General features: G+C 43.1%; 1 long non-coding RNA gene across 1 annotated transcript in view; it reads right to left on the reverse strand.

The window, feature by feature from the left end:
- Positions 1-228: 228 nt before the first annotated feature.
- Positions 229-14,339, reverse strand: part of LOC108593301 (uncharacterized) — a 148,177-nt gene continuing 134,066 nt past the window's right edge. The window contains exon 4 of the long non-coding RNA XR_013522331.1: positions 229-7,673. This is a non-coding gene — a long non-coding RNA (uncharacterized LOC108593301). The remainder of the gene's footprint in view (positions 7,674-14,339) is intronic.

The following is a 14,339-nucleotide window of genomic DNA, read 5'->3' on the forward strand; positions in this document are numbered from 1 at the left end:
GTCAATATTTTGTTCAATTTTGGCATTCAGCTGATTGGATAAGGCCCACTGAAATTTGGGAGGGCAATCTGCTTGACTCAAAGTCTACCAATTTAAATGTTAATCTTAGCTGGGCACAGTGGCTCGCACCTGTAATCCCAACACTTCAGGAGGCTGAGGCAGACAGATCACTTGAGTTCAAGAGTTCAAGACCAGACTGGCCAACATACAATGAAAGCCCATCTCTACTAAAAATACAAAAATTAGCTGGGCATGGTTCTGCACACCTGTAGTCTCAGTTACTTGAGAAGCTGAGGCAGGAGAATCACTTGAACCCAGGAAGTGGAGGTTGTAGTGAGCCAAGATCATGCCACTACATTCCAGCCTGGTTGACAGAGTGAGATTCTGTCTCTCAAAAAATAAATAAATAAATAAATGTTAATCTTACCCAAACACAGCCTCATAGAAACACCCAAAATAATGTTTGACCACGTATCTGGGCACCATGGCCCAGCAAAGTTGGCATGTAAAATTAACTATCACAGCATCCATCCATCAAAATAGCTAAAAATACTCAGAGAAGGTAGTAATGGGGAGACTGGGAAATGTTTGGACAGTGGGACCAGCCTGAGAAGGGCACCATGATGATGGCCAAAGACCCACCAAACACACCTAGAACCCAGTGAAAGCAATTAAAAGAGGTGTGGGGGCAGAATAGCAGACCCATTTGGCCCACACATTGTCTCAGCCCTCTTACTAAACCTCCTATCTGTAGGGATAGTGTGAAAGGATTTGGCAGAGTCCTGTATGAGGAATTCACACAAAGTTGGGATTGTCTTGTACAACCACCAGCTGAAGGCCCATCTGGTCAGGGACTCTTCAGTTTGGTATGTGACACCCTTGGCTCAGGGGGATCTAAAGATCTTCTGTAAAGCACTACTTGGTTTCCACCAAGCTGTGGAGGGAGTGCTCTTGGACACTAAAAAAAAACACCTCCTCACTTCTTTATTTGGAACTGTCAACCTAAGAGTGCAAGGAGAGTTACACAGAAAATACCTCATTTGGAGTTAACTGCTCAGCATTGTGCAAACAACCTCATTGTTGTACCTTTTCTCTGTGGATTTGGGGATCACAACAACAAGGGACTTCCCTGTCATTGGAGTGGCCACAGTCTGAATAAGCTCTATTCGCCTGAGAGTCTTGCCCTGAATTTTAGACTTCCATCATAGAAAACAACAGATAATATAATTTAACAGTGAAAAAATTAGGTGTCAATGAGGTTGGCTTCAAAGCAAAATGTATCCATGTCAGTTGAAATATTGTGCTAAGTTGTCAGTGTACTAGCTTCCTTTCCAAACAAATGGGTGCAGAAAAGCTGGGTCTGGGTGAGTACAGCATCCAAAAAGGAGGGTTAGGCACAGAGACCATGAAACCTGACATGAGTTTAAACCTTGGCTTTGCCACCAACTGCATGACCTTAGGCAAGTCACCTAGCCGCCTTGTGCCCATCTGAAAAATGCACTGCAAGGATAAGGCCAGCATACGGGCCCTGCCAGGCAGCTGAGGACATGGAGTGGCTTCCCCACCAGGCATATGTCAAGGTCATAGGGGAAAGCAGAGGAATCCCAGGTACCAAGCAGAATCAGGAAAAAGGGGTCAGGTAAGGATACACACAGGGATAATCAGGGGAGGGCCGCATCTCAGTAACTTCAGATTGTGCCTGAGAATTAGTTCATGGTGACAGAGCAGTCGTGGAGCCATTTCCAGACCTGCTGGCCTTCCCATACATAATTATACTGAGCAATTATTACAAATAATTGGAATGGTCCTGGAGAGATAAAGGACCAAAAGAGGTTGCCTCTTGATAGCAATTTGATATGTGGTGGGGTTGCAATTCACTTACACAACCTTCATAAATCCAGAGAAATGAAGTTTCACTATTTTCTTATTAATTAATCTCTCTAAATTTCCCATTCCCCTTGCAAGCAGAGAGAGGGAACTAGAGATTTTAGTTGAATTCTAAAACCACAGGCCATCCTAAAATCTGAACAGAATCTTTTGGTCAGGTGATGTCTTTGGAATAAATGTTCAGTTTTTCAGATGCCTTTCTTTCTTTCCTTTCTTCCTTCCTTCCCTCCTTCCTTCCTTCCTTCCTTCCTTCTTCTCTTCCCCAAGATGATTTTCAAGGACAGGAAAGGGTCCTTGATTCCACATGGCATCCCCTGCAGCATAATCCCTAGACTGTGCTGCTCCTGGAAAATGACCCTCATGGAGCAGCCAACATCTAGAAGGGTATTAGTGTCTCCTGGGGAATCTAGGCTGGGCCAGACTGGGCTGATCTGGCCCCTTCAGCTCCACAATAGCCTGGTGATTCTCCCTGGTTTCTCACTTGAGCTCTGCCACATCCTTCAACCAGCTGCTGGGGGTCATCTTCCTTGTATCTGGCTGGGTTCTAAAGCACGCTTGCTTGGATCTTGTCCAGTCCCTTTCACTATCCCTCCTGGGGCTGGGAGAGGCACATGGGCACATCTGGGTCTCCTCCACACCTCACCACATAAATTGGTACAAGAGTTGCCTGGGAGAAGACGGTAATCCAGTTCACTTCCAGAGTCTCACACCTAAACTGAGACAAACCTTCTCCTCCCCATTCTTGAAGGTCTTATCCAACATACCCATCTCCCCGCTATCTCCTGAACCTCTAGGCATTTTTCTTCACACAATTCCCCAGGCCAGAAGGGGTTAGTTTTACTAACTACTATAGGGGAAGAAAGATTTCTTTTCTTATCCTTCTCCAGGTTCATGGCTGAGGCACTTATAAGAAAAGCCTAGTTAATAAGAAAAAAGCATACATGTTTATTTAATATAAGTTTAACGTGACCCAGGAGCCTTCAGAAATGAAGACCCAAAGAAACAGGGAAACTTGTATACATTTACATTTGGGTTTGTTGAAGAATGGACAATCATGGGGAAATATGATTGGACAAAGGAGATATGACCTAATGGGAATAAACTTGGAGAAATTACCAAGGCAGGTTTGTTTCTTTGTTCAGATTATTCTGTGTCCCTGTGTCTTCAGAGATAAGGATGTTCCTTTCTTTCAGGTATAGGGAGGGCACCTCCTAAATGAGGATATTAGGACCTCCTTCAGGGAAGAAGGATCTGAGAAAATCAGAGAGTGCCCTTCCTAGGTTTCATGACCTGCTTCAGGGGAGAGGGGGAAGGGTAAAGTGAGGGAGACATGCCCCTTCTGCAGTTTTCTCAAATGCAAAAGGTGCCATATTTCGATGCTCCTGAGCCCCATCACTTCCCTTTCCTCTCTTACTGAGATGGCTGTTTCCACTTTCTCCTCCTCCTCCCAGGTTCTTAGCTCATGGCTAAGTCTTACTAATAAGTAGAATTCAAGGGAGAAAAAGATGACAGGAGCTAAATTTGGATCTTTCTCATAAATATGAAACTCATTACTCTGAGAAGAAAAGATCTCTCCCAAATTCTCAGAAAGCCCCTTTAAACACAGGCAAGGAATTGTTTCAGGGTGTCCTTGTAAAAGTCAACCCAGATGGCATTTAAATTTGTACATCATTGGGATGCATAAGTATATCTATAGCAACAAGGTGTCCCAAACTTGTAATTCCCTAGACTTTGACCACAGGAGAATAGGATGTGACTGTTATGCTAATGATCTCATTAATATCATGAATACAATTAACGAATGAAGTCAATTATCACTGGCAAGCGTTCATTACAAAGAGGTACGCTGCTGTGCCCCAACCACACAAGTAACTGTTTTGCTGCATTTGTCCAGAAGCTCTCTTTTCATCTTTACTCATTTATTACCATAAATGTATAAATGCCTGGGAATGTGGACTCAGCTCATTACTTATATATATTACCTTGATTATAATTTGACCTCCTGTACACTTCAGTTTGAAGAACCCTACAAAATACCACTTCTATTTATAACACAGCCTCATCTGCCAAGCCTACAGGAGAAAGCCTAATTGGAAAGAATAAAAGGTTACCTTTGCGTGTAAACTGCACATTCATTTAGTCATCGATTTTATTTCTTTCTAATTATCAGCGGCTGTGCATCTCCCAGCAGCTTGGAGATAGTTGGTTTTCCTCCCAATAACTCCTGAGAAGTAGAAACCCTAATGATCACATGAGTGGTTAGGGAAGTGTGGTCTCAATGTGCAGTTTATTGGGGCTGTCAAAAATTAATTTCAGGATTCAAACCTAAACTGCCATAGACTGTGGTTCTGAGGCCAAATGCCTATTTTTATGTGACTCTTTCACTATCGGTATCATAAGAAGTCCACATTCTTTGTGGTTTAAAACAAAATAATGTTCTTGCCAGACTGCAATTAAATCTTGTTGCAGGCAGCTTTTCTTGCTACCCATCCATAAGAAGTGAAATGGTTCCCAGACATGGATTTTAAAGTGTTTGAAGAAACAGATGAAGCTGACCTCTACCGGGAACCATCTCAGTTCCCAGCCTGCAGTGTGCACAGTTGCCTCACTCCTGCCCACCTCAGCTTGCCTTTCCATCCCTGAGTCTCCCTTGTATTAATTATATTCGCACTACCCTAACCAAGTACCACAGACTGGTGGCTTAAACCAGGGGTCCTCTAGCCCCCAGGGCCACAAACTGATGCCAGTCTCTGCATGGCCTGTTAGGAACTGGGCCACACAGCAGGAAGTAAGTGTCAGACAAGCGGGCTAAGCTTCATCTGTATTTACAGCCACTCCCCACTGCTTTAATTACCAGCTGAGCTCTGCCACCTGCCAGATCAGCAGCAGCATTAGATTCTCATAGGAGTGCACATCCTATGGTGAATTGTGCATGTGTGGGATCTAGGTTGTGTGTTCCTTATGAGAATCTAATGCCTGATGATCTGTCGCTGTCTCTCATCACCCAAGATGGGACCAACTAGTTGCAGGAAAACAAGCTCAGGGCTCCCACTGATTCTACATTTGGTGAGTTGTATAATTATTTCATTACATATTACAATGTAATAATAATAGAAATAAAGTGCAAATAACTGCAATGTTCACGAATCATCCCAAAACCATCTCACCCCCTCCCTGAGTCCATCCTGGTGTCAAAAAAGTTGGGAACCACTGGCTTAAACAACAGAAATTTATTTTCTTGCAGAGGCTGAAAGTCAAAGATCAGCCTGCCAGCACAACTGGGTTCTAGTGAGGGCTCTGTTTCTAGCATGCAGATGTCTGCCTTCCCACTGTGCCCTCACATAGTGAGAGAGAGCTCTGGTACCTCTTCCTTTTCTTCTAAGAGCACCCATTCTCCCAGGTCAGGGCTTCAGCCTTATGACCCCATTTAACCTTCATTACCTCCTTCAAGATCCTATCTCCAGTAGAGCCCACATGAGGGGTTAGGGCTCCAACGTATGAATTTAGGAATGGGGCACAATTTAGTTTATGGCATCCCTGGTCCTGGTACATTGATGCTCTTATTCACCATGACACACCATCATTTCAAAAAAAAGTTTTGAGGAAGCTGTGCTGGGAGAGTGGCTGGTGAGTAGCAGGGCTCCCCCAGTTCTCAGGCTGTATCATTTTTGCAAGGTATCTCCTAATAGTGCTTTGCCAGGTGGTCCCTTGGCAGAGGCCAAGGCAGAAATTTCTCAGGAAGGTTGTAGGGGATAAAAGAAAGGGAAAGGGAAAGGGAAAGGGTTGTTTCACCAGAAGTGTCCATGGTCATCTGAGCAAAGAATGGCTCTGATTAGGAAAGCTGGGGTAAACTGAAAGGATGAACTAATAAGGGGCTGGCCTTAGGAGGGATCTGTTACCTGCATCATGGGATCCCATCATCATGATACACTGAAAATGGTCTGTTCAAAACACTTCACTCCTTGGCCTGTTGCTGAGACTAAAATATCACCACTTGAGAGATAGTCCATCAATTTTTTTTTTTTTTTAAAGAGGATTCATGTAGTTGTCAGCTAATAGAAAATGGAGGGAGGAGAAAAAAACATTTGTTGTCATTTTTTTCCTAGACTATAAAAGCCAAAGGGAAAGAAGAAGCATTTTGCTTCCTTTTGAACTCCTACCACACTTATTAGAGTTCCCTGCGTAAAAGCGGGTGCTCAGTATGTCTTCAGTGACCCCAAAGGATTTGAATTCCTTTTGCAGTCACATGCCAAGTGCTGAGTAGAATCTATTAACTTTACTGTTATTTATGTCACCAAATATATTTGTCCATTTCATTTTCATTGCCTGAGCCAAACTGGGTGTGGGTGCCATACAAGGCCAAGTATTAAAACAGCCCCAGAGCAGTCACATTGATACATTCAGTTCTTTCTAGTCTTCTCCCCATTTTGTGAATATTTTAAATAACAGCATACAAGCTATTTTCTATTTAGTGTGGATATAACAGCAAATTATTCTGGGCTACAGTGAAAGCACAACTGACGTGTGATTCACTTTGCAAATAAATTTACTGTTTAGCATTTTAACCATGGATTCACTTACTGTATTTTCAGATTGTTTTTATATCAAACAGCTAAATGTTCTGCTTTTTTCACTTTGCAGTACTGGAGGTGTTTCTATTTTGAAACTACACCTCTTCACCAGACAAGCTGATTTGAGAAATGAGCAAGTTAACAGGGTCAAAAGAAGGTCTTGCCCTGAAGGCACAGACTTGAAGTGTCTGGCTGAAGGAGAGGTAGGGAAGAAAGAGAAAGTTGCCAGGCCATAGCCAGCGGAGACAGAGTCTGGTTATTTGTACCTCATACACGCCTAACCTGCGAACTCTTCTCTAAATACTGATGTATCTGTTTCTTGACCTAGCAAGGCTCATCTGGCTGCAAGAACAGGATAGAATCCCCTCAAATTAGCTCAGAAAAGGGGCTCTGTTCAAAGGACACATCTCTTGTGGAATCCATGGAAATGAGGGGGAAAATAAAAAGGGGAAAAATAGGACTCAACAAATTAGGGCTTGTCTGGGATCCTCTGCACCAGAAGCTCCCAGACATTGACATCAGCTACACAAATAAGGTGTCTGGGCTCTCACCTCCCCTGTGTCTGTGACTTAGTCCCTTGCTACTCAAAGCATGACCCTGGAACCAGCAGCCTTGGCACCACCTGGAAACTGGTGGAATCTCTGATCCCACCCCTGCACTGTTGAATCAAGACCTTTATTTCAGCAAGGTTCGCAGTAATAGGCTAGCCACTTGGCAGCACACTTGCCGCAGCTGAGGCAAGAGCTACTCCTGATCGAATTCTGGGGAGATAAATGCACCAAGGTCATGGTCATAAAGAGTAGTCAGACACTGCAGACAAACTGTCCCACTGCAGTTGTTAAGTGTGTTTCTGAGTTAAATAAAACCTGTGTCCATTCCGAGTGTTCAGTTCCCCAAAGAGTCTACACTGTGTACCCATTGGTACCACCTTGATGCACATCTCTTGAAATTAAGGATCCTTGTTTCTCGGGTGACTAGAAATGTCAACTGTCATTAGTAGAGTGAATGTTTGGTCCTTTATAAGCACTGTTGTCACACCAAAAAAAATGCATGTAGTGCACATATACAAGAAAAGAAAAAAGAGAGCTCTTTATAATTCTTACCAGTTCAGTGATCCAGTAATGAGCTCGCATGACCTCCTTTCTCCTCTAAAACTGAATCCCTCCAAAGCAGCATCTTCACTGAGGCTTTAATCCCAGGTGGTGGTTTCCATACCTGGAGGTACAGAAGAGAGCTGTATGTCATTTTCTCCTCAGGATTTAAATTTAACTTGAGAAGGCAAACCTGTGGGTAGCTAATTAATAGATTTTTTTTTTTACAATTGCATGTACCTGGCATTATTCTGATTAAATTTCCGTCCTGATTAAAAATGAGTCAAAAAGATTGGCAAGCATTGTTTCCTGCCTTGAGGAGCACAGAGCTGGCTGGGGAAGCCCCCAAGCAAACCTCTAAGTTGAGAGACATGCCCAAAGAGAGACGAAGGTGGTGAGCACAGGGTGAGAAACAAGACCTGCACAGTTTCTCTCTTTCCCTCTCTCACCTCATAACAAGCACCAATCTTTCTGTGTTCTAGTTTTCAGCACACAGAAATCTCTGGTTCTTATCTACCAGCAGCCAGAAATACAGAAACCCCTCCAGTATCACAGATGTAGGATTTCCACTACAGCCCATTTACTGTGTGCCCTGCATTTCACACATATCCAATCGGCCCTGCTTCCCAGGCTACCCGGCCTGAGCCCTGCCCTGGGCTCCTGGGGCGCCTGCCCTAAACACTCCCTCTTTGTTAAAAAAGACATTGGGGCCAGGTGCCATGGCTCTCGCCTGTAATCTCAGCACTTTGTGAGGCCGAGGCGGTCGGATCAGTAGGTCAAGAGATCGAGACCATCCTGATCAACATGGTGAAACCTCATCTCTACAAAAAATACAAACATTAACTGGGTGTGGTTGAGCACACCTATAATCCCAGCTACTCGGGAGGCTGAGGCAGGAGAATCGCTTGAAGCCGGGAGGCAGAGGTTGCAGTGAGCCGAGATCACCACTGCTCTCCACCCTAGGCGACAGAGCAAGACTCTGCCTCAAAAAAAAAGAGAAAGACATTGACTGCCCACCTTTGTTAAGGATATTGAGATGCAACCACTTGGTAGAGCAATTAGGATCTAACAGAGGCTCTGTCCTTCAGGTCATTTTAAAAATACATAAATATAAGGAAATAGAGGGAAGGAAAACTTCAAAGAAAAATGTATCAAAACAGTGCCCAGAACAGCATTTTTAGGTAGATGCCTTTTCAAACCAGGTGGTTCTGATGAGTGTTTTCAACATGTGCCAAGAGGTAGGCACTTGATCCAATCAGGCCAATCATAAAGTCTCACACTTTGGTCACTGTGATTGGTCCAGGAATAGACATGTGACTCCAATCCAGCCCATCAGAATTATCCCCTGGTTTTTCAAACTTGAGCTTAGGAGAGAGGACCTTTCCTCTCTAGTCTTGGAACCGTAAATGTGTGAGGCTGGAGCTATAGCAACCGTGGCTCCAGCCACATGAAAAGCTAACATGAGCAGACAAGCTGATGCTCAGAGAAGCCAAGATAAGCAGGAACAGAACTCACAATGTTCAAGTCCCTGGTTCCATTTGTCCCTAATGTTGACTCCACCCCTCCCTTCCAGTTCTGTTAACCAGTAAATCCTCTTTTCTGCTTTCCCTAGTTCAGTTTCTTTCACTTGCCACCAGGAGAGTGCTAGCAAATAGCACTGTCAGTTGTCTGTTTACTCTGTTGATAGTTTCTTTTGTTGTGCAGAAGCTCTTTAGTTATGTCTCACTTGTCAACTTTTAGTTTGGCTGCAATTGTTTTTGAGGACTTGGTCATAAATGTATTGCCAAGGCCAATGCTGAGAAGGATACTTCCTAAGTTTTCTTCTAGGATCTCTATAGTGTGAGGTCTCACATTTAAGTCTTTAATCCATCTCAAGTTAATTTTTGTATACAGTGATAGGTAGGCCTCCAGTTTCATTCTTCTGCATATGGATAGCCATTATCCCAGTATCATTTATTGAACAGGGGTCCTTTCCTCATTGTTTGTTATTGTTGACTTTGTCAAAGATCCATTGGTTGTAGGTATGCAGTTTTATTTCTGAGTTCTTTAAATTTTTCTATAATGAAAATTTAAATCATTACCATGATTAGATTTTTCATCAATGAATTTGCCCAGAGGAAAAAACTACAATTAAAGAGTTAATGTCAGAGTCACAGTAGAACACAGAACACACTGTACACCACCACCTAAGAACAAAACCTCTGATAGCAGCTCAAGAGTCTTCTTTGTAGAGTGAAGAAAAAATGAGGGCCTAAAGTATTGACTTCAAACTGCACAGGGCCTCAGACTGCCAAAATCAGTGACAATTATGTAAAAATTAAAGAGAAAAGAGCCTTCTGAGTATCCGATGACTTGATACTCATCAGCCATTTGATATCATGTAGATAATGCATCTTAAGAATGCATTAAATGTTCACACTCAATCAAGATGTTCATGCCCCATCCTGAGGTTGTACAAAATAACCTAAAGTGTTTCTTTATAACTACTTGAAAGTATGAGCCATCAAATCTGACTCAACTTAATCCAGCAGTACTACAATCCAGACTTTCCAAGAAGTATACTGAAACTTCAAGTATTTGTCCCATTGTCAGATCATGTGCCTCAATTGGGGGTTCACTAAATAAAGATGTTATAGTTGTACTTTTGTGATACAAACTTCTCCGGCCTATCAGCCTGCATGCAAAACAAGGGTTGCAAACACAAAATTGTATTTCATTGGCTCATGCCTACTCATAACTTTGAGAATTCTAGCCCCAACTCAAATTTACCTTCTAATTATTCAGGAATCCCAGAGGATCTGCTGCATGTGTTCCCAAGTGCAATCGCCTCCTAACTAGACTCTCTCAACTCCCCTTGCTCCCCACATAGCTGCCAAAGAAATCATTTCAAAGTACAACTCTGACGTCACCCCTCTGCTTTAACTCTCAAAGAGCTCTAGTCATTGTTTAGTTAATGACAATCTCTTTGCTCTTAAGATAAAGAGGAAGATCTGGCTTACGAATCCCCTCAGGGCTTGACCTTGTTCTGTCTCTCCAGCCAAAGCTTGAACAATGCTCTTTCCCTTCATGTCAGCCACACCGGCCTTCTTTCAGATCCTCAGGTGTACCATGCAAACTGCTACCCCGGGGCCTTTCGACATGCTATCCCTTCTGCCCAGAATGATCTCTGCTGATTGCCTCCTACCCACAAATTAATCTCACTCTTCCTGAACACTTCAATTATTATTTTTTTCACAGAGGACTTTGCTCATGCCCATGACTGCATCGATTCCCCTGAATATACACTCTCATTTCACCATGCATCTCTCCTCTGGAGGATTTAGCATGTATCACAATTATAATTATATTTTGTCTGCTTCCCCTGGTGAATTTTAAGCTTGCCATTGTAACCTCATCATCTTTCACAGAACATAATATATAGTTCAGTAAATATTTGTTGGATAGATACGCAGATTTAGGTTTAGGGTAAAATGATAAAACAAAGACTCAACAATAATTCAAAGACTGAAAAAAGATAGTTTGTTATTTACCTAAAAATTAGTAGTGAGCATCCCATGTCAGTGGGTGGCTTTGCTCCATGTGGTCATTCAGAGACCCATGGTATTATCTTCATCTGCATATCCAGGTTGACTTGATAGATTCCAACCAGTAGAAAAGGAAAAAAATAGCATGAAGACGCATATCGGGCATAAAAGTCTCAGCACTGCAAGAGGCACAAATCACTTCTCCCATTCCACATGACGACACCTAACTACAAGAAAAGCTGAAAAACATAGGCTAACTTGGCAACCACATGCCAACTACGATTTGGTTATTACAGAAAAGAAAAACATAAGTCACGGACAGTTAAGAGTGCCCACTGCAGAGTGAATGAATAAATGGGTGAATATGGTCCTCCCTGCTTCCACACAGCAAGCACCACTTGCCCCCTCCTCTGGCTTTCTGCCAAATCTACCAAAGTCTTGGTAGTGGGGCACCCAATGCCCAACATCCTAGGTCAGATGCCTTCTGATGTGGCGGAGGCAGTTGGTACCGCTGCTGCTGAACCTGTTGACTTATATTCCCAAGGCCCCAAGGAAGAGCAACTCAAGCACTCCTTTCCTTTTCCTCTTTCTTTTATTGCAATTCCTCTCTCTGTGGGATGCAGGGGTAGGTCTATGGTGCCTGGGCTGCAAGGCAGGTCAAGTGATGGTACCGAACTATTCTCAAAGTTGACCAGTCCTGGAACACTAGACCATTACCCTGGCACCAAGTTCTTGAGGAGAGTCTCTTTGGTCAGGATGAATTCTTTCTCAAGAGGCTTGTTGGTCTTCCACACAAAGACTCCTAGGAAAATTACCTGACAAGCTCTTCTAACTGCCCAGGCATGCTTGATTAAAGGACTTCAGAGAGATGTTTCTCAAATTAGGGCCTTTATGATACTGGATAAAGAAAATGTCTTCAAATTGATTCATTTATAAAACATTTTTAGATGATCAAAACTCACGGAGTTGTTAACAAACCAGAAAATGGTGTTACATGCTGTTCCAGTTGCTACTGCTGCATAGCAAACACCCTAAAACTTGACGGTATAGAACAGGCATTTTATTATGCTCACAGATTCTGTGGTCAGGAATTTGAACAGAGCGCAGAGGGAGGGCTTGTCTTTGCCCTCTGATAACTGTGTACCCAACTAGGAAGACTCAAAGACTGAGGGTTACTCAACAGCCAAAGAGTGGAATCATCCGGCATGCTCACAGGTCTGGTGACGGATGCTGGTGGTCAGCTGGAATCTCAGCTAGGCTGTTGGCTGAAATACCTATACATGGCCTTTTCACATGGCCTTTCCATGTGAGATAGCTGGGCTTTCTTAAAGTGTGGTGGTTGGATGCCAAGAACAAATGTGCCAACAGAGCAAAGCAGAGGTGCATGGCATTTTCATGATCTATCTTTGGAAGCCACAGAGAGTCACTTCCTCGGTACTCTGTTGATCAATGCAATCACTATATCCACCTGCATTCAAGAGGAGGGACACAGTCTTCACTATTTTATAAGTTAAATGTCACAGTCACATAATAAGAGAACAAGGGGTAGGAGAGACCATTGTCATCATCTTTGGAAAATACAATCTGCAACATATTACCTCAGTGGCCTCTGATGAAAAGCAGATTTTTTTTTTTTTTTTTTGAGACAGAGTTTCGCTCTTGTTACCCAGGCTGGAGTGCAATGGCGCCATCTCGGCTCACCGCAACCTCCACCTCCTGGGTTCAGGCAATTCTCCTGCCTCAGCCTCCTGAGTAGCTGAAATTACAGGCATGCACCATCACGCCCAGCTAATTTTTTGCATTTTTAGTAGAAACGGGTTTCACCATATTGACCAGGATGGTCTCGATCTCTTGCCCTTGTGATCCACCCGCCTCAGCCTCCCACAGTGCTGGGATTACAGGCTTGAGCCACCGCGCCTGGCCAAAAGCAGATGTTTTTAAACAAATAAGCCCATTAGTAATATTTTTGAAACAGTAAGGATTTGAGTTTTGCTTTAATGACTTGAAAAGCAGAGTAGTTAATTCAGGCAAAAAAAAATTGTATATCTATTAAAACAAAATCAGCAGGAGGCTGAGGCAGGAGAATTGCCTGAACCCAGGAGGCAGAGGTTGCGGTGAGCCGAGATCGCGCCATTACATTTCAGCCTGGGTAACAAGAGTGAAATTCCATCTCAAAAAAAAAAAAAAAATCAGCACTAATAATCCTCAATGGCTTTGAAGATCAATTGGCCAAAGAGATTGTCACATGTGTTTATATCACATATATATCATCAAAATGCAAAGGTGGGATGATGGATAAGTTGTACACAATTAGAGCCAATGGCAAACTATAGGATAAAGGAAATGTTCTCATTGAAATAAATATATTTCTTTCGATATCTTTTTTCCTATCCCTGTGTCCTCAGGCTTCACTAGCCTGTGAGGTCACCATAACAACAATGCTCACATCATGCTGTTTTATGTCCTCTACCTGCATTCATAAGGTTTTTGTGGCCACCATCACCTCCTCAGCCTTAAGGTCTTACCCATTCTGAAAATCACCAAGTGTTCAGAAACAAGTTTGTTCACACCTTATGCTCTCAATGTCCACTAACAAAGAGCCAGTCACTTCAAGGAGGTGTCTGGGCCCAGTCGTATCTGCCAGGGTCATCCATAAGGACATTTCTCTGAGGGTCACAGTCTCACACAACATTCTGGCCCCACCCCGAGCCCCCATGTGGCCAACCTGCAGTCTAAGAAAATGGCCTCCTTGCAAACTCTGACACCCAGACATACAAGCACATGGCTTGTCAAGGCTCACAACGTTTCTCATCAAAGTAGCTCTTTTTCTTCTGCTGTCTCTCTCTGCTTCTGTCTGAAATCAAACACATTTTACTTTGGAGTCAGACCATTAGAAACAGATGGGAAGGCCAGTGTCCACACCAGCCCCAAGCCACCGTCTTTAGGGAGCCAAAGCAGGGTTGGGTTCTGTACAGGGATGTACAAAATGGATCACAGGAGATAGCGACAGAGGAGTGGGGACAGGGAGAGAACACGAGAGATTCACACAGAGAAAGACAGCTCATAAAGTGTTAGCAACTGATGAATCTAGAAGGTAAAGTTTATACACGTGTTTATTGTTTTGTTATTGCAACTTTTCTGTCAGTTTGAAATATCTGAAAACTGAAAGCTGAGAGAACAATTTTAAAATAAAGAACTATAGAAGACAAACATAAAACTGCTTTAGTGACTACATCCTCTGAGTCCACTGGTCAGATCTATAGGTT

The sequence above is a fragment of the Callithrix jacchus genome, chromosome 9 (genome assembly GCF_049354715.1).
Source record: "Callithrix jacchus isolate 240 chromosome 9, calJac240_pri, whole genome shotgun sequence".
Lineage (NCBI taxonomy): Eukaryota > Metazoa > Chordata > Mammalia > Primates > Cebidae > Callithrix > Callithrix jacchus.